Below are 24,970 nucleotides of genomic sequence, written 5' to 3' on the forward strand. Positions count from 1 at the left end.
AAAATCCACGGTTGGGTTGGGTACGATACAGTGGAGCCACGGTTCGGTACGTTTCGGTACAGTAGAAAACTATAAATGCCAGAGAAATGTACTTTATTTTAAAATATATTTATTCATTACAACTAACATCATGAAGTTATTCTTTGACTTTGAACAATGATGGAACTAAACCTGAGTGACCCATCTTCTGGGGTGTCTTCTTAGCAACACATGTGTCAGAGAGAAATTCTTTTTTTTTTTTTAATTCAAACGTATTGTTCGGTTCGTCATGCGTACCGAACCGTGAGCCTCGTACCGAACGGTTCAATACGAATATGCGTATTGTTACACCCCTAATACTGAGTATACTTTATATTTACAATATATGTTGGCGTACCTTGCATAACTGCATGAACCCTTATGGCACAATACAATTCTGTACATTTTTGGTCGTTACCTTACTCTGATGACTTGCACTGAATGGGATTGGCCAGAGTTGCATAGTCCGGACAGTAGCTGCTGGTATCCGCCTCAAGCAGACTTCATATGATCATCAGTCATGGTGGAACGGTGTTTGGACTTAATGTTCTTCATGTGGGAAAAGGCTGACTCACATAAATGAGAGCCGAATAATGCAGTCTAAGGTATCACATGTCCTCATGTTTGGGGACTTTTCCTCTGTGAGGACACTGTCCATGAGCCCTGGACTTCAGCTGAATGTCAGCTTGCAGTGTCAGGATCTCATCCTCCAGACGAGTTCAGGTGAAACAGCGTTGACATTTTTGATGCGAGTGAATCAACCTCAATATCTTCCTGAAATGTGCAGCACATAAGTGTAGCAACTAGCGGCTTTCCACTCGGCGCAATCTCAAGACCGAAGGCTAACTAATTAGCTCGCCGGAGTTTTGCAGTAGCTCGCGCGGTTGACTGCGCATACGTGGTGACCCGTGTCAGACCAGATCCACCCGTTCACAACCAACGCCCTCGACATGTCCCGTTCTCAGGGAGAGTACCTCACATCTCCGTGTTGTCTACTCCTCGTGCTCCCAGTCGCTAAAGGCCTTAAGACCTCAGTTTGCGTCCCATCATAGACGACCTCGAAATATCTTTTCAACCGTGATTCGTTTCTCCTCAATCGTAGTCAGTCTCCAGACCCAAACAATAACTGGAGCTGCTTTGTCATAACCACGAACTCTCCCTTAACCTCCACCACACTGTCAGTACACAGATATCGGATATCGGTAGACAGATTTTAAGAATATTCAGTGTGCATATGCATCCAATATCCAGAGGTAGTCCGGCCACACGCAGAGTCTTTTATCTCTGTTACGTTGCACATCACATTGTATCATATCATAGTGTTCTGTGCGCTCGTGTTTCTCGCTGCATCACGTTGTGCTCCATCAGCACCAATGAACACAATCCCACCAAATCGCTGACTTGCTCGGAGATATACATCTGCTTTATGAATGTGATAAGACGGTGGATTTAACATTCCCCCCCGAGCTGGCAGCCAGAGGACACAGTGCAGTGGTTTAAGGAGAAGCCTCATCTTAACCGGAGCTCCCGTCTGCTCTTCCCTCCAGTGTTGGACAGACGATCGATATCTGTAGCTCACCACTGCGACTAACTGCTGATTGTCTTGGGGGACTCTCGCAGCTGGATGAGATTTACTTCATTATGCTGCTTTATCTAATTGTAGCAGTGCCAGTACGGAACCACAAACCAGCCTCTGGAGAAATCAGACTGGCCGCTGGACCTGTGGACACAAAGTATGTCAGCCATTCATTCTTAATAGAGCGATTCCACAAACTCTCTTTCTAACAGCACAACAGAGCCGGCCAGTCACTCTGACGGGGAATAAAATATGTAATATACTGTCTGACTGCATATTTTCAAATATTTGTATGATGTTTTTGGCCATCAGAGTGTTTCCATCTCAATCAAAGGTGATTGAGTTTCGGGCCCCGAGCACCATAGCAGCATCGTGCTGTGTGAATGTGACGGAGTGGAAGCGGAACCTAGCGGCTTTCCACTGGGCGCAATCTCAAGACCGAGCCGTTTACATCCACTCATTATCAATCATAAGAATGTTTCTTATGTTTGTCAAGGCTCTGATCAATCGCTGCATTGACCTGCCTCTAATCACACCACACACACACACACACACACGCCGGGTGGCTTAGAGGAGCATGCGCCGCCATGTTGAGGCTGATCCACCCGCTCACTCCTTGCTGATAAGCTGGAGTGTGGAGGAGGAAGGAACACAGAGGAGCTGCTGGGGACGGCGACCCATTGCATGCCGCAATGGGTTCAGACATTTCATCGTCCGGGTATCATCGTCCATTAACTAACATTCACTTTGAAAGATAAATGGCCTAATGTCTCCTAGTGCTTACTAGGAGACATCTCAACAATACATCTGAGTAAAACAAACCGCAAATGACTCCTTGTGGCCCGAACTATCGCCAAGAAAACGATCCTCATGAACTGGAAATCAAGGAATAACACACACATCGCACACTGGAGAAACTTAATGATAGAATATATTTCAATGGAAAATCGAACCTCATCCATCAAATACAATATAACACCATTCCACCTGGTCATCCCTCACTATGTTTCTGCAAACGTGACACCACCCATTCTATTAATATTGAAATATGTATAGTATATATACCGGTGTATATATATATATATTTTTTGTATTTTTTACGATTGTTGATTTCTGTTTTGTTTTTCTTGCCGGACAACCAATTGAAACCCACGTACAGGCATACATGAACATCCATATGCACACATACTTACCTGTTTTTCATTTTTTCATATTTTGTTTTTGGTTTGTTGTGTTTTTAAAAAAAGAATTTCTTTTTATTATTATTATTATTTTTATATTTTTTTCCTCCATCTCAAAAGGCTCAAGGACATTCTCACACACACACACACACACACACACGCACACATACACACACACTGACTATATGATATTTGCTGGCTTTTATCCCACTGTTCTTGTCATCCTCTTGTTGTTATGTCTATGTATTGTCTTAATATTGTCTTGTGTCTTTCAATAAAAAATGTATTAAAAAACAAATAAAAAAATAAAAAATATATCCATCATAACCTGTCAGAGTCCACGGTGACGTCGAACGTGCGACCAGCAGTCTGAAACCCAAAGACCTGCAGTAGAATGGAACAGCAACGCTTCTGGACATGGAGCTTCTTTAAACAAACACATGAACAGCATCTCCTCCTCACATGTGACATGCAGTGGAAACAGTGAACCCTTTCTGCCAAGAAAGTCTGGCTTTGTGACAACGCCACATACAGCAGCCAGTGCTCCTCAGTGTGTCGAGCCCCGTCAGAGAGAGACACACACACACACACACACACACAGGGGAATGTGGGATCTCAAAGCCAATGAGACAGTGAAGAGCTCCACTTTTAGATCCGTGCCTGAGCAAGCATGAGACAACTACCAATTATCACCTACTGCACCTGCCAACACACACCCACCCACCCACCCACCCACACCCACACACACACACACACACACACACACACACACACACACACACACACACACACACACACTTCCTGCCCAGTCTAGTGGGCTCTCCTTTTCAGCGGGGCTCGCTGGGTGTTAATGAACCCATCTCTTCCGTGTTAATGAAGCCATTCATATGTCTGCTCCCTCCTTCTGCTCCCCCACAAGCACCTCCTGCATGAAGATCTGTCGACTAAAAATGAGTTTTTAACATGAAATAACCCATTTTATCCAGTTTAGGCATTTAAAGCTCAAGGCACACACATCCTCTCCTCCACTGCGGTTTCCTCTGGTGCACAGCAGATACGCCGGAGGGAAAACGCTCGTGGGAAACCTTTGAGGCAGACACCCAGAGACGTTTAAGCGGTCCGGTATCAGACGGTACGTCGGCCCGTGTGTTCGTGCACAGAGTCCGACCCCGGAGGAGTAAATGACACGAGTCTGGTTTCTGGAGGAAATGGATTGCTGTGCCGGAGGGGGCCGAGGCCTCAGGAGTCATCCGGTGATACAGCGTTACCTGAGCCAGAGCTCTGAGGCCAGTTTAAGATGGGTGATAGGAACTGAAGTCCATTTCATGATCATCGCTCTCATTTACCTCAGGGCCAATAGATTAAGCACTAACAATGGACTGAGTAACATTTACTTAACATATCCAGTCATTAAAGCTGCATCGTGTGATTTCTTCTTCACATGGGGCAGCGGAACAGAATGGAAGAACAACACTGGAATGTTGTGACCTGAGAGGATCAGCCCAGTGGCCGGAGGAACACGTGGGCATTGTAGGACACGTTGGACGTTGATGGACGGTGCGTTCGGTCAGAGCAGGAGACGCAAAGAGCTCCCGTTACTGGAAGCTACGAGGTAAAGTAACGAGGACAACAAGTCCAGTAGAGGTGGGCAGGTGTTTGGGAGAGCCCGGTTCATGTCCCGTGTGATACTAAAGTAAATGTTGACTTTCGGTAACGGAAGGAAGTCCACCAAAGGCAGTCGTCATCTTTTGGCTCTCGTTACGTTACGTTATTACCTCATTATTTTACTACAAACCATGAAGCTTTTCTAACCTTCACCAAGTAGAACCACGTGACATTTGGTCTGCTGGCGTGATAAGAAATATGAAACCGTGAACACAGCCTGCGGTCACGTACAATACCAAAATTCTTTCTGCCGACGGGGTAGAACTGTTAATGGGAGTCTGTTAGCGCAACATCAGCATTTGTTTCACAGTTGGGGCGACGTGGATAGCAGGGCCGTCCTTCAATCAGAGGGTCGGTGGTTCGATCTCCGGCTCACATGTCGATGTGTCCTTGAGCAAGACACTTCACCCCAAAATGTCTCCCATAGTTGAGCCTACGGTGTAGAAATGTGATAGACTGAATTGTAAGTCGCTTCGGATAAAAGCGTCTGCTGAATGACTGTAATGTAATCCGATTTCAAAAGGCGACCATGTTGTAAGATTCTTCAAGATATTTAAAAAAAACCTTATTGTCACTTTCTACGGTATCTGCTTGGTTACTACAGCAGGGCTGTGAGAGGAGAGACCATGGCAGGGGTCAGGGTTCAGACTAAGGGAGGATCGTGGTACACGCAGCATTAACTTTGGACATAAACTGTACGCTGTGAAATGTCCACTTCTGTCAACCACTGAGGGAAATGTCCATAGCTGCTAAGTGCTCCACTGTTCCCCAGCTGCTCTCTGCTTCATCACAGAGTTCATGCTGATGAGAGCAGAGTTTACAGGCATCAAAATAATAAGATCAAAGACTTCCTGCAGATTCTACCCGTCTGTAGCTACAGACATGAAGAGCCTCTCTGTTATGAATAGATATCAACATACGCACTGACAGTGTTGCTTGTTGATTGGAGACGTTAGATGTCATTGGCTGTTGTACTTTGACATGGATTGAAGGGGTGGGTTACAAATGAGTCAACCAGACATGCGAGCATGTCCTCTTACACAGAAACTCTTTTGACCGTTTGTATTCAGCCCTAGTAAAGATGGATTCGGCATTTTACTGCAGGCAGGCAGGCACGGACTATATCAACATGTCACCATTCTCCTGGACAAAAGAATCCCCCTTGCTCACATCTACTGCCACACATCAGTCACTGCACAAGTCTTTGGGCCAGCATGATCGTTTGCTTTCTGCTGGTAGCTCCTCATCGCCACATCAGCACTCATATCCACATGAGCGTCATCATTTGTACATGATCCACTTATCGTACAGTTTAAGGACATCACCTTGAGAGTTATGACGCCTTATCGTATAGAAATATGGACACGAGCTTGAACATGTTTAGGTTATCCACTTATCGTACATTATATGAAGATGATCACGGTCATCGGGACTTTGATATTGACCATTGCGTTTACACAATCACATAAAAAGAGCACTGTAGCCAACATGAGGCCAGAATAAAGAGCCGGCTTCTCCCAACCATGAGAGGAACTGCTCATTGTGCAGACATTGCACATTTCTATTAAAGGAGCCAGAGATATGTATTGTTTGGGCTGTGTGATTGCAATATATACATTTTTCATTTAGTGAGGATACTTTGACATTTTCTTCACATTCCAATTCCAACGTCTGAATATACTTGAGGATTAAGAGTTCATCGTCTCTGAAAGGGCGTACTTGCATTATTTTGCCACAATATCATCATATCAGTGGCATAAAATGCTGTTAAACCGACAATAATGCTGTTTACCGTAATCATTTCTGGGAAAACATATCGTCAAACATAATCAGATATTGTGACGGGCCTGAGAGCTTTGATGAAGTGCAGCAAGTAGACCTTTCTTCCTTTAGTTTAAGGGGACAAAACTCTGCATGGATGTGTCGTGAACACACTCATCAATCCTCCCAATCTGTCCTGCACTTTAGGGAATCTGAAGAAAATACATCTCCACAAGTATTCAATGTGGCTGGTATATACTACGTCAGGGGTCTCTAACTGGCGGACCGCGGTCCGGATTCGGACCCAGACGCAGTTGCATCCGGACCCAGGACCTAAAATCGATATTTCGGAATCATACATATTAGGCAGCGAGTTTTTACTTTTAAGTGGCGCATCTTATAAAGAAGACCCCTATACTACGTGATGGAAAATATTCAGCCCAAAAAATATGCTATAAATATAGCCTCAGACAAAACAAGCCAAGCTCATCTTTAACATCACTTAAACATGCACTGAACTGCTACAGAAACAATATTTACGTATATGCTGTAGTTGTGCTCCAACAGCAGGTTATGAGTCACACTGTATGACACAGACCCGCCCACCACAGACACGCGCGACGCCGACACGCCCGCAACAGACATGCCCGCCAACGCACCAGCCACAGACACGCCCGCCAACGCACCAGCTACAGACACGCCCGCCACAGACACGCCCGCCAACGCACCAGCTACAGACACGCCCGCCACAGACACGCCCGCTAATGCACCCGCCACACACGCCCGCTAACGTGCCCGCTACAGACACGCCCGCTAACGCACCCGCTACAGACACGCCCGCCACAGACACACACGCCACAGACACGCCCGCCAACGCACCAGCCACAGACACGCCCGCCACAGACACGCCCGCTAACACACCCGCTACAGACATGCACGCCACAGACACGCCCGCCAACGCACCCGCCACAGACACGCCCGCTAACGCACCCACTACAGTAGTGGTGTATAGTAACGAAGTAGAAACACTTCGTTACTGTACTTAAGTAGTTTTTTTGGGTATCTGTACTTTACTTTACTACATATATTTCTGTTTACTTTTACTTTTACTTCACTACATTTTGCAAAGAAAACTGATACTTTTACTCCGATACATTTCCCCTGAAACCTTCGTTACTCGCTACAAAATCAAATCTATCTTGAGAAAAAAATGAATCATGAGACCAGCGTCGGGGACTGTGGTGGAACACAGACTGCAAGCAGGTTTGGTGAATCAGTGGTCCTAGCAGCAAGTTAAATCATTGGTTAATCACATTGATGCGCAATTGCAAACAAATGCTCTCAAAGCCGCGGCGTTTTGATTCCCAGTGATGCCCAGGATGCTACATGCTATAAGCTAGCGGGCGACTACATGAGTATAATTCCACTCTACGATGACTGATTTCATAATGGAAGCAGAAATGGAAGCACCTGCTACTCCCGCAACAAACGACGGTGGTGACGAAGACCAACACCCGTGGATCGCAAGCGAGTTAGTGAGCCGAGGAAGTGTTGACAGTTGTGCAGCACTAGTTGGCTAACGTTAGCTATAGCTAGCCACCACACCATAGGATTGATGGGAGCCGAGAGAGCGCAGCGTTAGCATTAGCGTTAGCATTAGGGAAATCCTTCGCAGCTGTGTGCAAACTGTGTGTGACGCTGAACACACCTCAATCTGCCTCAGCGGCCTGTGAAAGGCTATTTAGCATCGCAGGACTAGTCTTCAGCCCAAGAACAGCGAGACTGAATTCTCGTAATTTTGAAAACCAACTTTTTTTGAAGATGAACAGGACATGTTTCAGTTTCAAGTAATCACTGTGTTGCTGCTTTAGTATTGATCATGTTTTGATATTTGAGTCATGTTGTGGATGATCAGATGGAGTTATGATGGTAGCAGTCGCCCAATTGCAGATTCAGCTTGAGCAAAACCTTTGTCTATTGTGTTCAAATCAGGCCCATAGGAGTTTACAAGGCAGGCGTCCTTTCTCTAAACACTGACCTGATGCATCAAGTGGATATGTTTTGCTGAACATAATATTATGCATTTGCCCTCTACATCCTCTAGTCTAATGAGCATACTTATAAACGCACTGTTACAACTCCTTCATAGTGTCAGATTGCTTTTCGAGAATTATGATGATAAGTTCATAGTAGATGCAAAAGTATACTTATGTACAATATATTATGTTGAACATTGTTGCTCCTGAATGGATCACAGCCAACCCAATTATGTTCAACACAGCTCCATGTCCTTGGTCATGGTGCCACAGCACTTAAAAGAATAAACTTCATCATTCTCAAAATTCTGACCCTTTGCTTTTTTATTAACAGCATTTACTTGTACTTTTACTTTCAATGAACAGGTTATGATCATTTAATGTTCAGGTTGTGATGTACATTTAATATCAGAAAATGACTTTTGATACTTAAGTACTTTTGTACTTAAGTACAATAAATATCAGATACTTGAAGACTTTTACGCAAGTAGTATTCTAATAGGTGACTTTTTACTGGAGTAGTTTTCCAGTAAGGTATCTTTACTTTTACTCAAGTATGGCTTTTGAGTACTTTATACACCACTGCACTACAGACACGCCCGCTACAGACGCGGCCGCCACAGACACATGCGCCACAGACACGTGCGCCACAGACACGTGCGCTACAGACGCGGCCACCACAGACACGTGCGCTACAGACGCACCCGCCACAGACACGCACGCTAGCGTACCCGACACACACGCGCGAGCGCACCAGACACACACAGCTGTTTACAGCCGTACACCACACAGTTGGATTATGGATGTAATGAATGTTGGCTGCCAGGCCGACCCCCCCAGAGATGGGACCACGCCTCGCTGCTCTGGACACCGGGACAAAACATTTGGGTATTTGATGCTTGAAGCCTCCATCAGCGAGAGTCACGTGTCAAAGCATCACATCAAATCAAGGCGAGGTGTTTGCTTTGTCTTTTCGCGTGGATTAGATATCCCTCGTGTTATTTTTGGGCAGGTTAGAAGCAGTGGATGTGACACAGCATAACTATGACAGTGACAAACCCCCCGGGTGGCAGCTGGTATTGAATTACCAACATGTAGGGCAGATGCCATGTCGAGCAAAATGATGGCGGTGAGAAGAAGGTTTTAACCTGAAGTGTGGAAGAGAAGCCGGTCCCACTTGTGTTCTAGTTGGGTACATTAGGATGTGTGAGTGAAGACGAGGGGGAAGTGTCCACATCGGTCTCAAACTGTGAGCCCACGTCAGAACAAATGGGCCCACTCGTTTCATCCACATTGATTTACATTCTGTAATTCATTGGATGCCTTTTTTCCGCTGAACATTTCATGACATCATCATAATTGGCACGTCGTGTTTCAGGCTTGAACGTGAAAGGAGACCCGGTCCATTCAGCTGCTGGACGCACAGAAGCTAAACTCTTCCGACAACACCAGAACAGCAAACTCGACAAAGAAGCAGTGAGGACAAGGAGCTCTGCCTGGTGTCCCTGCTTGCTATAGCACCGGTTTTCAATTGCATCACAGATGAAGTGCAGTGGTGCCACTCAGCCTCAGAAACAGTCGTCTGCTGTCTGCTGTGGCTCCGGAGGAGCTGTGTCAAGTCTGGGGAAATAATAAAGCTATTTCCCCCCAATAGAGACCCTGGGAACATGTTTCCTTGTTTAAGTCTGATTTCAAGACACCGACACTAACAGATGATGGCAGCTTGCATACAGACGTACTGCAGTGGTGTTCTAAACTGCTCAAAGTGTAACTGCACGTCTCTCCATCAGGCTCAGCGAAGGGTTAAAGCAGGAGAACTGGAGGGACCATAATGAGGGAAAAGCCACATGATTATGTGGTGTGAATCAACAGTCAGCCACATACTGACACTGACACACACACACACACACACCTCCTAGCTGGGAGTGTGTTTTGGTGGAGAGCGTATGGAAGCTGTCGTCCCAGATGAAATAACCCCGCCCACCAACGACCCAGCATGCACTTAGGATTCTGGAGAAATGATGGTTTGACTGGAGGTCACTGGAGGATTTCAGCAGACCGATGATGTTCTTGTGTCTGGAACAGTGAAGTGTGTAGATGTGTTTGACCACCAGAGAGCACAGACAGGTTTATAGTCACGCAGTAAAATGTTCCTCTCACAACATTTCCGTATGTTTATTCATGTTAAAAGAAATGCACAATATAAACGGATTATATATCTTATTCAGACCTTTTACATTGTTAAATGTCCTTATCCCTTTGGGCTGTCAGTAGAACTTCAATGTGGCTTCAAGAGCGTAATGATATATTATATTTAGTAGAGCTGCGAGATATGAGGAAAATACACGATAACTTTGTTCAATATTGCAATATTATTACCTGCGAGTGCTAGAATTAGGGCTGCCTATAAGTCGACTAATCAGACGTTCGGTCTTTAGTCGATGAGTCATCTTTTCATGCTGAGTGATGTATGAACCTATGAGCACATCTGTGGTAAACACAAGATTTAAAGTGGAGTGTGATTCTATCTGTTGACTAAAGCAACTACTGGATTCGCCGACTACGATTTCTTTGGTTGAGGACAGCCTTTCAGCAAAAACACCGCAAATTGCTTGTTGAATTAAAAAATGAAAAGAAATGATTTCCAACATGCTTTTAATAAAGAACACTGGACTGAAGTTAAAAGGCATCAATACAAAGTGTTTTGAGACGTGTTAGTGAGCAACTTGATACCTTGATGGCGATAAAAAAACACATTGTGCAGAGCTACTATTTAGCAATGTTTCAACATGAATACTTTCACAGTTATTGAAATTTTGTAGACTTAAAAGATGAGTGTGAAAGCTCCAGAACAACGATATGACATTTTACAAATTGGAGTGAACTAGTAGTGTCACGGATCACGGATCGATCCGTGATCCGTTCGGATCAGCCCTCACGGTTCGGATCACTCGTGAACCGCGGATCAATAGTCTTAATAATAATAATAATAACTTTAATTTATATAGCGCCTTTCAGGGGACCCAAGGCCGCTTTACAAGAGTAACAGTTTAGACAAAAACAGTTTAGACAAACAGTCAGAAAAACAGAACAAGTAAACTAGGGGCCGAAAGCCTTGGCGAACAGATGGGACTTGAGGGCCCTTTTGAAGGCGTCCAGAGTGGAGATGTTGCGGATCACCGCAGGGAGAGAGTTCCAGAGGGTGGGGGCTGCCACACTGAAAGCTCTGTCCCCGAAGGTTCGCAGTTTGGTGCGGGCGGTGGCAAGCAGGCCAGAGTCTGAAGACCGCAGGTTCCGGAGGGGCATGTGGGCGGAGGAGGTCCGATAGGTACTGGGGGGCATGGGCATGGAGGGACTTGTAGGTGAGGAGGAGGATCTTGTATGAGATGCGGGACTTGACCGGGAGCCAGTGGAGGTTGATGAGGGTGGGGGTGATGTGCTGCCAGGGCTTTGTGTGCGTGAGAACCCTGGCGGCAGAGTTTTGTATCCGAACCGTGATCTGAACTGAACCGTGAGGTTTGTGATCCGTGACACCCCTAGAGTGAAGATATTACTTCCTGTATTCATACCTCTGATTGATGCCAGCATTACTCCAACGCACCTGTGAACATTACATAATCATATCCAGTGTATAACATCTGTATGTATTTGTGTGTGTGCTGACGTGTTTTAATTTAGGACAATGACTAGGATGATGGCAGCAGAGCCCTAACAGAACGTGACAGGCCCTGCTGACAATATTACACGCACACACACACACACACACACACACACACACACACACACACGCACACACACACCTGTTCTCCTGGGTTTACAAGGGAGCGCACACATGCATTAGGGAGGGTGAGCGGTACTATGAGGCCGCGGGCCAGACGGCCGCCATCAGTGACGGCACAGAGACAGATAGACCTGTAAACACACGGAGGTCCCGTCACAGAGGACTGATGGAGTCAGTCTCCGTCTGATCCCCTCTCCAACACCACACAAAGTCATCCCCTCACTGATGCTGACGTGGAAGCCGACACCTTTTATCATGAGTCCACCAGGGGGCGACTCCTCTGGTTGTATAGAAGTCTATGAGAAAATTACTCTACTTCTCTCTTGATTTATTACCTCAGTAAACATTGTAAACATGAGTTTATGTCTCAATCTCTAGTTTCAAGTCTTCTTCAATACAGCATGATGTTCATTTAGTACATTATGCTCCATTTAGAGTCACACAGACCATAAAGCAGGGGATGCTTTAGGGCGGGGCTTACTGTGAGTGGCAGGCGTGTACTGCATCTATACTTCACTCCTCCCCATTCCAAAGCTAAAAACCCTTGAAGAAAACTGTTGTGTGTGTGTAAATATGTATTGATGGAACTTTCCACCCCACAATCAGCAGCTTCACCATTGTCTCTGAACAGATGTGTCTGTGTAGGCGAGTCTACACACACACAGCGCTGTCTGCTGCCGGTTCTGGCTGTAACAGCAATATCACTACAAATATTGCATCAGATATTTTTTTTTATCTTTATTTTGCGGTGCACTTTGAGCTGTTTGCTCGTTCTAATTTTATATGTTAGCCAAGAAATGGTTGGAAATTCCTCAAAATAATTGACAATGGCAACTGCCCAGCCTTGCCTTTTCCCCACTGGACACAAAGCTACCAACACCCACTAACATCTGGCTTTTGTCCTCAGTGGTAAACATTACAATCAGCATTCATCCCCGGGACAAATCCCTCCGCAGTAGTCGTAGTATTTATCGGCTCCAGCTCCGATTTGCAGTGATAGAAACATGACAGATGAGTGGACACACTCAATGACGGCACAACTTCTGGCATCATTGTCATCAACTCATTGTCATCTCATCTCTCAAAGCAGCGCCTGGACATCATAAATGATTGCCACTGAGTTTAAAGAGAGGTTAAATAAGGAACGGGTAATATTTTCACAGGCCTCCGTGCTGCTTTCTATTGTTTACAAACCCTGTTTTGTGACACTTTTGCGACATTGAATGCAACACACCCAAAAAACAAACAGAAAGAAACACGCATCTACCGGCACTGAGAGAGGATTCTATTGCCTATTTTTACTTGGATTTCTGGTGTTTAAAGAACATGCAAGAAGGCAGTCATTATGGTGTAAAAGGGGCATAACAGTGCACAGCTAGGCTGTATCATGAGGACAAAACACATACAAAGAATGGTTGCAGATAGATTGGGATTGGCTGTTAGTACTTCTGGCAGGATGAAAAATATATGTATGAATCCTGCATTGTGTGAAGTTCACTGTCTGCCTAAAGAATGATCTGAGTCTCTTTTGTTGTGGTCTAAGATCTTTAACCACCAGCGCAGTCAGGCAGAGCTGTTTTGAATGCCATAACTGCCGTGGGGCATCACCCTAAATTTCAGGTGTCGGGATGCGACGTAGCAGAACTGTAAACACCAGTGGGTCGTGATGGAGAGTGTTGGCGGAGTCAGCGAAGCGCTGAGGAGTGTGTTTTCCTCAGTGTCAGCGTATTCTACGCAGAAGGCTTTACGAGGAACGGCCTCCATGTCCCCTTGCTAAAAGACTAGACTTAAGGATGGGACACACAAGCAGCCATTTACACCGGCAGAGCATTTTGCAGTTTATTGTGCTTGTCTTTGTAGGTTACTTTTTCTTCACAGAAAATAATGGAAGCTCCTCCAACGCTGTTTGAGAACTACAGTCAATCATAGGGCTGGGCGGTTTCACGGTATATCAGGGTATTGTTTTCCGCCTTAATGCAGTGGCGGGCCGTGCATTTTATACCTGGGCCTTCACTGCTGTCATGCAGCTGAATTACCACCTTATAGCCACATTATGGTGCCACAGCTTCTATTCGTTTTTAAGGCTGTAACTATGTACGTCTTCGTATTAAACCGTTTGGTACGAGTCGTTTGAATAATGCTCGAGCATTTAGAAAATACAAAAGCCTAAATTCAGGAAAATATAATGTTCTCAGCTGGTCTGGCTGTGGGATCCACAGTCATTCTTTAATGACAAGCCCCGACTTGAACATTGAACGTACTGCTCTGCAGAGTCGTTCCTCCTCTCAGCACCCTCTATCATGGTGCAGCTCAACTCAGTCAGAATGCATTTTGATTGGCTGAGCTGCATCACGTGATGTGATGCACTACCCATAAGCCTCTGCTGGCTGTTAAGTTTCGTTTTACGATAGTCACGTGCTCATCACGTGCAATCACAGCACACTCTGCACCTCGCGACAGAGCCTGTACATGGACACTGAGCGGCCCGCCACTGGCTTCATGCATTAATTAATTAACGCCGTAAACTAACACAAGAACGGCCGGTCAACCGGCGGTGAACAGCTGTTTGTGTGGCGTGTCTTCCGTCACTTCCTGTTTCCTTCACCTCCGATTTGCGTGCTTTACCCAGCATGCAGTTTGGCGGAGAAATTTTATAAATGTACAATTATTCGTGCTACAAATTGTTTATCTGTCACAAACTGTTGTGTCGTGGTGTTTTGCCCTGTTAAAGAGCATTAGTTGTGGGTTGTTAATTGTTGTTATAATAATTGGTGTTATAAAGTTATAAAGTAAACCATGAGTAGGGCTCCCTCTAAATACAGGTAAGACAACTAGCTCCGTCCGTAGCACTCCTAGCGGCGAACAGTATATTTTGCTGCCTGTTGAAGAGCAACAGAAGTTGTTTCGGCTGTGCACCGGTATGACGGGATATGAAAAATTCATATCTTACGGGAAATTGAAACCGGTATACCGCCCAGCCCTACAACAAAGTGTGTTATCATAAGTATGCAGACGACACACAAATCTACATACTATATCACCAGGGGACTATAATCCCATAATGGTGGGGCTGGGTAACTGCATTGAACAAATCAACAACTGGATGTGCCAGAATGTTCTTCAAAGATTAAACAGAAGTAATTGTTTTTGGTACCAAGGACAAACGATTGAAAGTCACCGCTCAGCTTCAATCACTGATGTTAAAACCCACAAACAATCCAGAAATCTAGGTGTAGTTATGGATTCAGACCTCAACCTGAACAGCCATATCAAGACAATTACAAAAAATCAGCCTACTATCACCTGAAGAATATATCAAGGATTAGAGGACTTATGTCTCAAGAGGTAAAACTTGTCCATGCATTCATCTTCAGCAGACTGGACTACTGTAACGGTGTGTTTACAGGTCTCTGTAACAAGTCCATCAGAAAGCTGCAGCTGATTCAGAACGCTGCAGCTCGAGTCCTCACTAAGACCAGGAGGGTGGACCACATCACTCCAGTTCTGATGTCTTTGCACTGGCTTCCTGTCCAACAAAGAATTGACTTTAAAATCCTGCTGTTGGTTTACAAAGCACTGAATGTTTTGGGGCCAAAATACATCTCTGATCTGCTGCTACCTTATGAACCATCCCGACCCCTCAGGTCGTCTGGGACCGGTCTACTTTCTGTTCCCAGAGTCAGAACTAAACATGGAGCAGCAGCGTTCAGTTTTTCTGCTCCACATATCTGGAATAAAGTCCCAGAAAGCTGCAGGTCTGCTGAGACCCTCAGCTCATTTACATCAAGATTGAAGACTTTTCTGTTTGCTGCTGCCTTTAATTGAACCACATTCAATTAATATATTAATCAATTTCCTGCATTTTACTTTACTACTGTATTTATTTCTTACAGTGCTTTCGATTGTTTCAATGAATGTTCATTGTTTTTAAATCTCCTTTTCTTTTGCCTTATGTTTTGATGCTTTTAATGGTTTTATGTGAAGCACTTTGAATTACCTTGTTGTTGAAATGTGCTATACAAATATAACAAACAAAAAAAATGTTGTGGATATCTACGAATATTAGGTATTGTGTAGGTATTGCTACGAATGCTGGATGAGACCAACCTGCGTGGTAACGTAGAAATTTACCTTTTCCCAATATATATAGGGAGAGATTCACCTGGAGACCCACTGCCAGTTTTATTGCATATTACATCATTGGACTATAATTATTGATGCATTAATGCATCTGTCGCTTTAATGTTGCAGCTGGTAAGGGTGGGGCTCATCTTAATTTATGGATATATATTTTACGTACTGCTGTGTTGCCTTTGCATGTTCCCCTGGGGACCAATAAAGCATTATTATCTAGATATTTTTAGTCAGCACCAAAGTGATGGACCGAGCAACATTGTCATCCAAGAGCAACAACGCTAGTGTGGCTAAAAACTGATGACCAGTAACCCTATGTGGCAACGGATTCTGCATATGCTGTACTGCAGTTTATTAATTCAGAAAACACGCCAGTCAAGTCGTCAGTCTATTTAGTGTTCTGAAGCTCTACTTAAATCCTTTTATTCCTCTCATCGTGTGTTTAAGCTGTCGGGAAATCCATCTTTTCCGCAAACAGCAGATGAACAGCATCCCCCCTTCATACGAACAGTGAAGGAACACACACAACCCTGAGCTCCACCACTCATACGTGCACACACAAGCACACAGTCACTCACTCTCACACACACACACACACACACACTCACACACACAAGCACACAGTCACTCACTCACTCCCACACACACTCATTAGTCAGATGTGAGGTCAGGCATGCAGCCATCATTCATTTAACAGAAAATGGCTGGGAGACTGAGATGGAGAGGGGAGATGGGAGGGGAGCGGCCAAAAGACAAATGGGAGGACAGGATTTCGTGGAACATGAACAACCACAACTGGAAGAGCAGCCGTGGGAGTACACACACACGGCGCACACATTCCAGCCGTATCTGCGGAGCTGAGAGTGGCACTGCCTGGCTTTTGTCAGTTCAACATACAGACGTTATAATGAGAGCCAGACCCGGAATTTCTCACACACACACACACACACACACACACACACACACACACACACACACACACACACACACACACACACACACACACACACACACACACACACACACACACACACACACACACACACACACACACAGTACATAAACACAAGTTTAGGAGAAAGTGGGTCTCTCTGTCTACACTGTGTGGTTAGTCTGTGGTCCATCGCTGTCTCTAGCTGGCTTTTCACTGTTTTAATGTAAGTTTTGATGAATAGAATGAAATTCAGAGTGAAAAATAAAATGATGTTTCCTCAACATGCATTTATCATTGAGGACATCTTATTAAGTTGTTGCATGGTATTTGTTGAGAAGATTATGCCACAGATGTGGTCAGGTGTCACAGGAAAAAAGCAATGGACTAGTGTTGCGTAGCACTGTGTCAGCACCATCAGGCTTATGGGTCTAGCAGTATGTGAGATTAGCCGTGGACAGACAGACGCACACACACACGACCGAACGCATTATCTTCCCAGGCGCAATTAGCTTAACGGCTACATGGTAACAGTGCCAACACTGCTTCACGCACGCACGCACTCCTGCAGTTCCACCACACACACACACACACACCTGCCTCTCTGAGCTTGACTGACGTCTCATTCACACAGCCAGAGGAACCAGAGAGAAGAGCAGTCACTCATTCAGACCTGGACTCTGTCATTTCATCGTGTTATGGCAGACGTGTCCTCGTAAATCTTCACGTTCTAGCTGTGATATCACCATCCCCCCATCACACGCAAATGAACTAAGAAACAGCAGAAGTGATGAGCGTAAAAACAAGATCAAATGTGGCCGTGTTCCTTCCTCATGGATTGGGATGTGGGTAATTCCTGGTTGCTAGGTTGTGTTTACAACCTCTGCATTGCAGCGGTCCGGCTCACAGACCACAGGGAAGAGACACTCACTGGGGAGAATAGAATCATTTACAAGCTTCTGTGATGTTTTTTTTATATCGATTTTTGATAACATTTTCATCTGGATGATGATGATGATGGGGGTGACAGAGCCATGAATAGACCCCTGATAGGCCGTGACAGAAGGTTCCCTCCTCCCTCCTCTCTGACCAATGGTGTTGAAATAAACGGCCGCTGCTGATTGGTGCAGGCAGAAGCCTCCCGCCTCCCCGTCAGCGGGTCCCTTTACTTCGTTCATGGTGTGTTCACACCAAATGCGGCGCGAATTATTCGCACGACTAGATTACATACAAATTCTGTACACAGACGCGATGAGACTGGAGTGATGCAAAATTGCGATGGTGTTTGAAAAAGAATCGCGTGACACTGCGGCGCGATAGCCTATCAGCGTTGAGTTGCTCCCCCTGTCATCACTGGCTTCCTGCCGTTGTTGAATCAGGAAATAAATCCTGTAGCCGTCTGTGTTCACCCAGAGCTCTACGATACCTCATATCAACAGAGACCGGACCAAAGTATGTGTATGCATGTGTGTATGTGTGTAAACCATACGGTACAAACAATGAATAGACGCTGCCGTATTTACGTCTACTTGACGTTATTGAGTGCTGGTGGAGCTGCTACGATGTTAGCATAGCCTAGCACCGATCCATCAGAGCTCCATTGAGAAGACCAGTAACCTACAAATCTGCATCATTACGTAGTTATTTCCCTTTTTGTCGGTTTATTGCCGTTGAATCACAGCCAAATCAGTTTATTTAGTGTTCCTACAGCTGTAGTAAACAGCGACCGGTGGCTTGCTAGACACAGTGAATACAGCTCGATACAATCCACGGAGCTCCTCTGAACAATATTATGAACCAGACATGACGGCGTTTAGTTTCCCAGGATATCTGTGACTTCCACAACACGCACTAAGCAGAAATAGAGGGGCTTTTTTTCCATGGGTAATGGCAGAAATAAATGGCGCACAGTTGAACGGCTTCCAGGGCGATAAGCCACGCCCCCTCTCCGGCACGTCTGCCGCAAATGACACGATTCACGCGAATGACCACAAAACGGTTCCCGGTTAGTACGCAGTGCAAATGATGCGGTGTCAAGCACTAGTCACTTTAACGGCTCTTTGATCCAGAGGCGTTCCCAATGCGTGCAGCAGCAGAAGGAGCTTTGTTCCTGGAGCACCTGATGCGGAACAACATCACATGCTCAACTCGATGGAAAGGTCAGTTGGAACTTCAAAAAGATATTGGGATGTGGATCAAAATGTAACATGAAGTCAAACCATTTCACTCATGGCTCCATTATGTAACATTGTTTATTACCAATGGATGTTCAATTAATCAACTCTACTGTACTTTGCAATGCAGTGAATGTCCAAAAGCTCGCTTAAGCTTTTATTCATTTATGAGCTTCATGAGTACAAAATGGGAGAAAAACGGTCTCGCTGCAGCTTTTGAGGCCAAACATTGACCAAATTTACATTTAACATATATACAATGAATGTTTTGCTATTCTTAGAGCACTACTGGGGAAAGGACTACAGCACCCGCTGAGGGTTCAGTGGGAGTTCCGTACAGTGGTTCCTTTTCATTCATTTTTCACAGACAGCAGTGCGGCTGTCAAAGACAGACACGATCCTCCTGCTGGGGCTGAGGCAACGTTTTGCCCACTGGCAACTATTTTCATCATAAAGAAATGAATACTTCATTCACTGAACAAACACCTTCCAAGAGGCAGCAGGTCACAGTAAGCTAAAAGACTGAAAAGCACCTCTTATGCTGTGAAACTAGATACTAATGTCACTACACTTCTTCATCCTGGTAATCAGCTCGTTTGGTCAATGCCGACGAATGTGCGTTAGCATGTTGGATGTGTTTCCGTTTACAAACACTACCTCCACCATTTATAGAAGACTGTATCATCTGCATAGAAAAAATAGAAAGAACGTCACTTCTATCAAATCGAAACAATATTACCACTCCAACACAAAGGGCCGAACACGGATGCTTGTGACAGCCCTTGGCCTGTGTTCTTTGACCAGATAGTCTCAGGGTCATAAAGATCAATAAGCTCATCTCACTGGGTGTCCGGTTGTGCAAGTGTGATACTTCTTTGAATAAAGTTGACTGTTTGTCTTCAGGGTGGTGCTCTGATCCTCAACGAATCCACATCAGTTCCAACTTCCCCCCGGCTGGCAGTGAGGGCGGCGATGTGACGGCATGTCTCATGAAGAGATTTACACTCTTCCTTCTGTGGCTGCCAGCATCATTCAGGCAGCTAGCGTCAATGTCACAAAGCAATGAGATGGACTATTTTACAACACTGCATGAACAGCATCAATGTGATGAAGCGCCTGTCTATCAGATATTATGCATATGTTGGGAACTAAGGGAGCGTGTTTGGGTTATCAGCATTTAAGAAACTGAATTCTTGACATCAATAGAATTATTAATGTATGTAACAATTATTAATGATTATTAATAACAACGGGGCACCACCCTGCGAACAGGGACCAATAACCAAACGATAAAACTAAGTCTCATAATTAGTAGTCACTCATAATGTCAATAGTCTGCGTATGACTACACATTCAGTGACAGTGAAGGTTTTAAGTTCGAGCACAGGCTACTACATACAGTCTTATCAAATACATATGCACAAGTAATCACAGACGACTGCTCCTTAAAGTATAACAGAGTTTATTAAATCAAAATAATAAATGATCAAATCAATTAATATTGCAACCAACAAACGTTATCATACCATTTTATATGCCTAAACTAAAGAATGAATAAAATGGATGAGGGTGTATGTCTGTGTGTGTGTGTGTGTGTGTGTGTGTGTGTGTGTGTGTGTGGGTGAAAAGGAAGGAGAGTCTTACAGCTACCGCTAAAGACTACAAAGATGGCGGCGTCGAGTGACGCGGGCCAAAAGGGGAGGGGCCTTAAGGTACTACAGCTAAACTACCACCAGATGGCGGAGTCGAGTGACTCGGGCAAAATGGCGGTGAGACTGCTATACGTAATCACGTGTGCCTGGGCAGCACGTGATGTGAGGCGATCATTTCAACGGGGTTTCCCCAGGGGCAGAGATAGAAAGAGAGCAAAGGTGGGGGTCATGAATCAAACTTCTGCGTGCGGTCCGCGTTGTAGTGAGAATGGGGATCGCTGGCCGTATCGTACACAACGTGCCGTTGTCGGTAGAACTGCCAGCAGTTATGTACGATAGCCGAGATTTCACACTTCACTCACCGAGCTGATTTAATGAGGAGAGAATACCACACGAAGTGTAATAAAACAAATGAAAAGAAATCAAATAAATCCCAAGCAAACAGTCATAGCAGTTCATACACAATGCAGCGGAGCTTCTCTGCTCCGTAATGATTGCGCAATACCTCCGTATCACGTGACAGTAACCTAAACACACAAAAACACGGGAATATCAACGTATAAATGAATGGCCTGAATTAAACTTAAGTTAATTTAAGATAAGCTACGCCCAGATGCCAAGAATCTTACTTGTCGATGCTTCGTTGCAACGTTGAAGTGTTCGTGGCAAAGTGGTCCTTTTTCCTCGGCAGCAAGGGGGGGGGGGGCAGCTTGCGGGTCGGCGCGGCTTTGCAGCGGGCGCTGTGTGTTGCACGGCGTTTGCTGGTGCGGCTTCGGTCCGTTGGCGTGAGCTCGCTCTGGAGCGAAACGCAGACGTGATCTATCCTCGCTGCAGGGAGGGTGATCTAACTTCGGCTGACGGCGTGGTCCGTGCGTCTTACCGGGAATCGTCGTGAAGGAGGGAGGCTTGGTCGTCTTTCCTTCGCCGGAATGTGTGCACAAAAAGAAAAAGAAGCAAAAAGCGGCGAACGGATCGCTGAAGCGGATTTGTTATCGCGGGCGGAGTGGGCCTTTACTCGGCGTGGAACACGGCTGTTTCGTCCAGCGAAATGGCTTGTGACCTGACAGGGTTTGAGGAGGGGAGAAGGGCCGTTGCTTCCTCGTGGCCAGCGTCGCACTGGCGGGGAAGCTGGATCGTCTGTGGCCTGGACGGGGGGGTCCGGGCGAAGAGAGCGTTTGCGTGCTCCCTAACTCAACCGAGGTCGAAGGGAAAAAGCATTGAGGTGTGATCTGCAGGCGGTTTTGTAGACCAGTGGTTGAACCACAGGGGTCCTGGGGTCTCTTGGCCTTCGGCCAATGAGATTGCAGCGGTGCATTCAGGTGACTTCAGGAACCATAGTTTTTTTTGGGGGGGGGGGGCGGGGGAATTCACACCCTAGTGTGACATTCCTTTGCTCTCATCAAACTACAAATCAGGATGAAACCTTTGCTTGACACAGTGAAGGCCTGATTCTCTTTGTTCACAGCACATGTTGAAGCCATTTGGTCAGACCCCAACACATATCTGGTTATATTACCTATAAATCAACAGCATTTCCAGAAAATGAATGATGGCTTTTATCCCTCCTACCCACCACCGAACTGGTCATCAAGATATTTTTGATCTGAAAGAGCTGCTGATATAGAACGGACATCCATCCAAAATCAAATGAATCATTTACCACCTCGGAGTGGTACAAATTCAGTATTTCCTGCTACAAAATTCAACATTACATCAGGTGCAGAAGGGGAACATAACAGCAACGAACATCCCACTGCTAAGACATTAATAAGCCCCTGTGAGGAAAAACAATGCAAGAGCAGCAGTCAATTGACGGGGGGGGGGGGGAGAATAAAGAAGAGTGGGACTGATTCAAATAGAGGGGGGGGGGGGGATTCTGTATATCGGCCGCCCTTTCCAGAATCCGGCGGTTAGACAGTGATATCTGAGGCTAGAATAAAGTAGGGCAATTCCCTGCATGACAAGAGAAGAGTACGGAACGGGAAAAGAAAGGGAGGGAAAAACAGAAAAGAGAGGGGGATTTAGAGAGGATGTGGGGGAGATGAATGCTCTCCGTGTCTGCTGGCTCGTTGATGGGATGGGGTTTTCCACGGCCGTGTCTGTGGTAGCGCTGACCTGCAGCCGCATCGCTGCTCACACTAACCGCATGAATAGGAAGGATGGATGGGAAAACGGGAAGGTCAGAGCAGTCAGCCCTGCTGCGCTCCACAGGAAGTACAGGATGGCCGCTGACCTCGGTCTGACTCACTCACACACACACACACACACACACACACACACGTTTTTGCTCCTTCCCACAGACAGACCTGACTCACCGCTGCTTTCAGACAGTTTCCAGTGAAGTGTTGAACTGTATTCCGATGACAATGTGAGCTTTAACTGTTCCTCTTACCTGTAGTGCTGTTGATCAGTCGAGATCGTTTTGGTGTGAGATGTTTAGTTTTGGAGATTTGGCCTTAATATTTGAATTTGAACACTAATGATGAGTTTTCAGTGCCTTACCATAGAAATATAAGGATATTTATAGCTTCAAAACAAGTTTTTTTTTTTTTCAGCCAAACTTCCACTTTTAAATGTCTTCACACTACCAGCTTAAGACAAACTTGCTAAGATTGAGCCCTTCATATCTACAGTGCTTCTACAGTAGCTCACTAACAGACGCCGCTGTATCCGGACCTGGACCTATAACCGCATAGATAATAGAGAATTATTACATTTTAACGGAGCGCTTCTATTGTAACCGGCACAGCTGTTCTAGCCTTCACGGCCAAGAAACACATGTGTTGTTCATCGTATCCCGTGATGCTGCTCAGCCAATCAAATAAGTGTATTCTGAAAACGTCGTAACTCCAGTGAGATTCACACACACACACACACACACACACACACCTAACAGTCAGGGAATTTTATCGATTAGATGATTTAACGGACAGATTTGTTTCCTCCACAAAGAAGCAACACTTCTTTATTTACTACAATAAGAATAAAACAGAGTATTTGACTAAAGACAGCCAATTAGTCGACTTATGAACTGTGAGGAGGCAACCCTGTTCCATACCCAATAATAATAATTCCATGTTATTCGTGTGCATCACGGGGCAGCAGTAGCTGGAGAGGTGCCTGTTCGCCTCCTGGGTATTGCCGAGGTGCCCTTGAGCAAGGCACCAGGGCGCCCTGGGCGCCGTATAGCAGCAGCCCAATGCTCCTAATACTAGGTTAGACTACAGACTACGTTTCACTGCGACTATAGAAGTAGATTTATATTCACATTGACATCATGCAGGTTGGATCGGGCCCGACTCAGGGAGAGCTCGACGGATCCGATAGGAGACATAAAACCTGATGGTATCCAGTTCAACACGTTGTTCAAAGACTACTGAGAAAGATGAAGAGAGGACTTTGGATGGACTCTTCATCAACAAAGCCTGAAGACAGTTTTAAAAACAACAGACTGTAACATATAACCTTCAATGCTACCTCCTGTTTCCTCTACACCACAGGTGTCAAACTCAAGGCCGAATCCAAAGCCGAATCCGGCCGCCACGTCATTTTATGTGGCCCGCGAATCCGCCAGCAAAAAAAAAAAAAATATATATATATATATATATATATATTTTTTTTTTTTTTTTTTTGGAAAAATAATTAAAAGTAATTAAAAGAAAATAAAAGTATCCCCATGGTCGAAATGATGAGATAGAAAGTTGAAATGATGAGATAGCATGTTGTCTGTGTACCGGCATTAAAACTATCATAACAGGTGGACAGGAGAGGCAACAGCCCGAAAAGAGGTTTTCCAACGATTGAAAAAGATCGACAAATAATCCCAAAATGTCCACGAAGAGAGAAATTGATGCAGAGGGAAGAAAATGTAATGAAAGATGGGAAAGTGAATACATGTTTGTGCTTCAAGGAGAACAACGGGTCTGTCTTCTGTGTTATGAGGCGTGTCGGTGATGAAGGATACAATTCACGTCGGCATATTGACACCAAACACGGAGCTAAATGTAGCCTCCAAGAAAAACACTGCCTGTTGAAGAGCAACAGAAGTTGTTTCGGCTGTG

General features: G+C 45.3%; 1 protein-coding gene across 1 annotated transcript in view; it reads right to left on the bottom strand.

Annotated features, from left to right (window-relative positions):
* The window catches only part of LOC306776223 (cadherin-2-like), a 111,398-nt gene that overhangs the window by 80,482 nt on the left and 5,946 nt on the right, over positions 1–24,970 (bottom strand). The window lies entirely within an intron of this gene.

The sequence above is a fragment of the Melanostigma gelatinosum genome, assembly GCF_949748355.1.
Source record: "Melanostigma gelatinosum genome assembly, chromosome: 4".
Lineage (NCBI taxonomy): Eukaryota > Metazoa > Chordata > Actinopteri > Perciformes > Zoarcidae > Melanostigma > Melanostigma gelatinosum.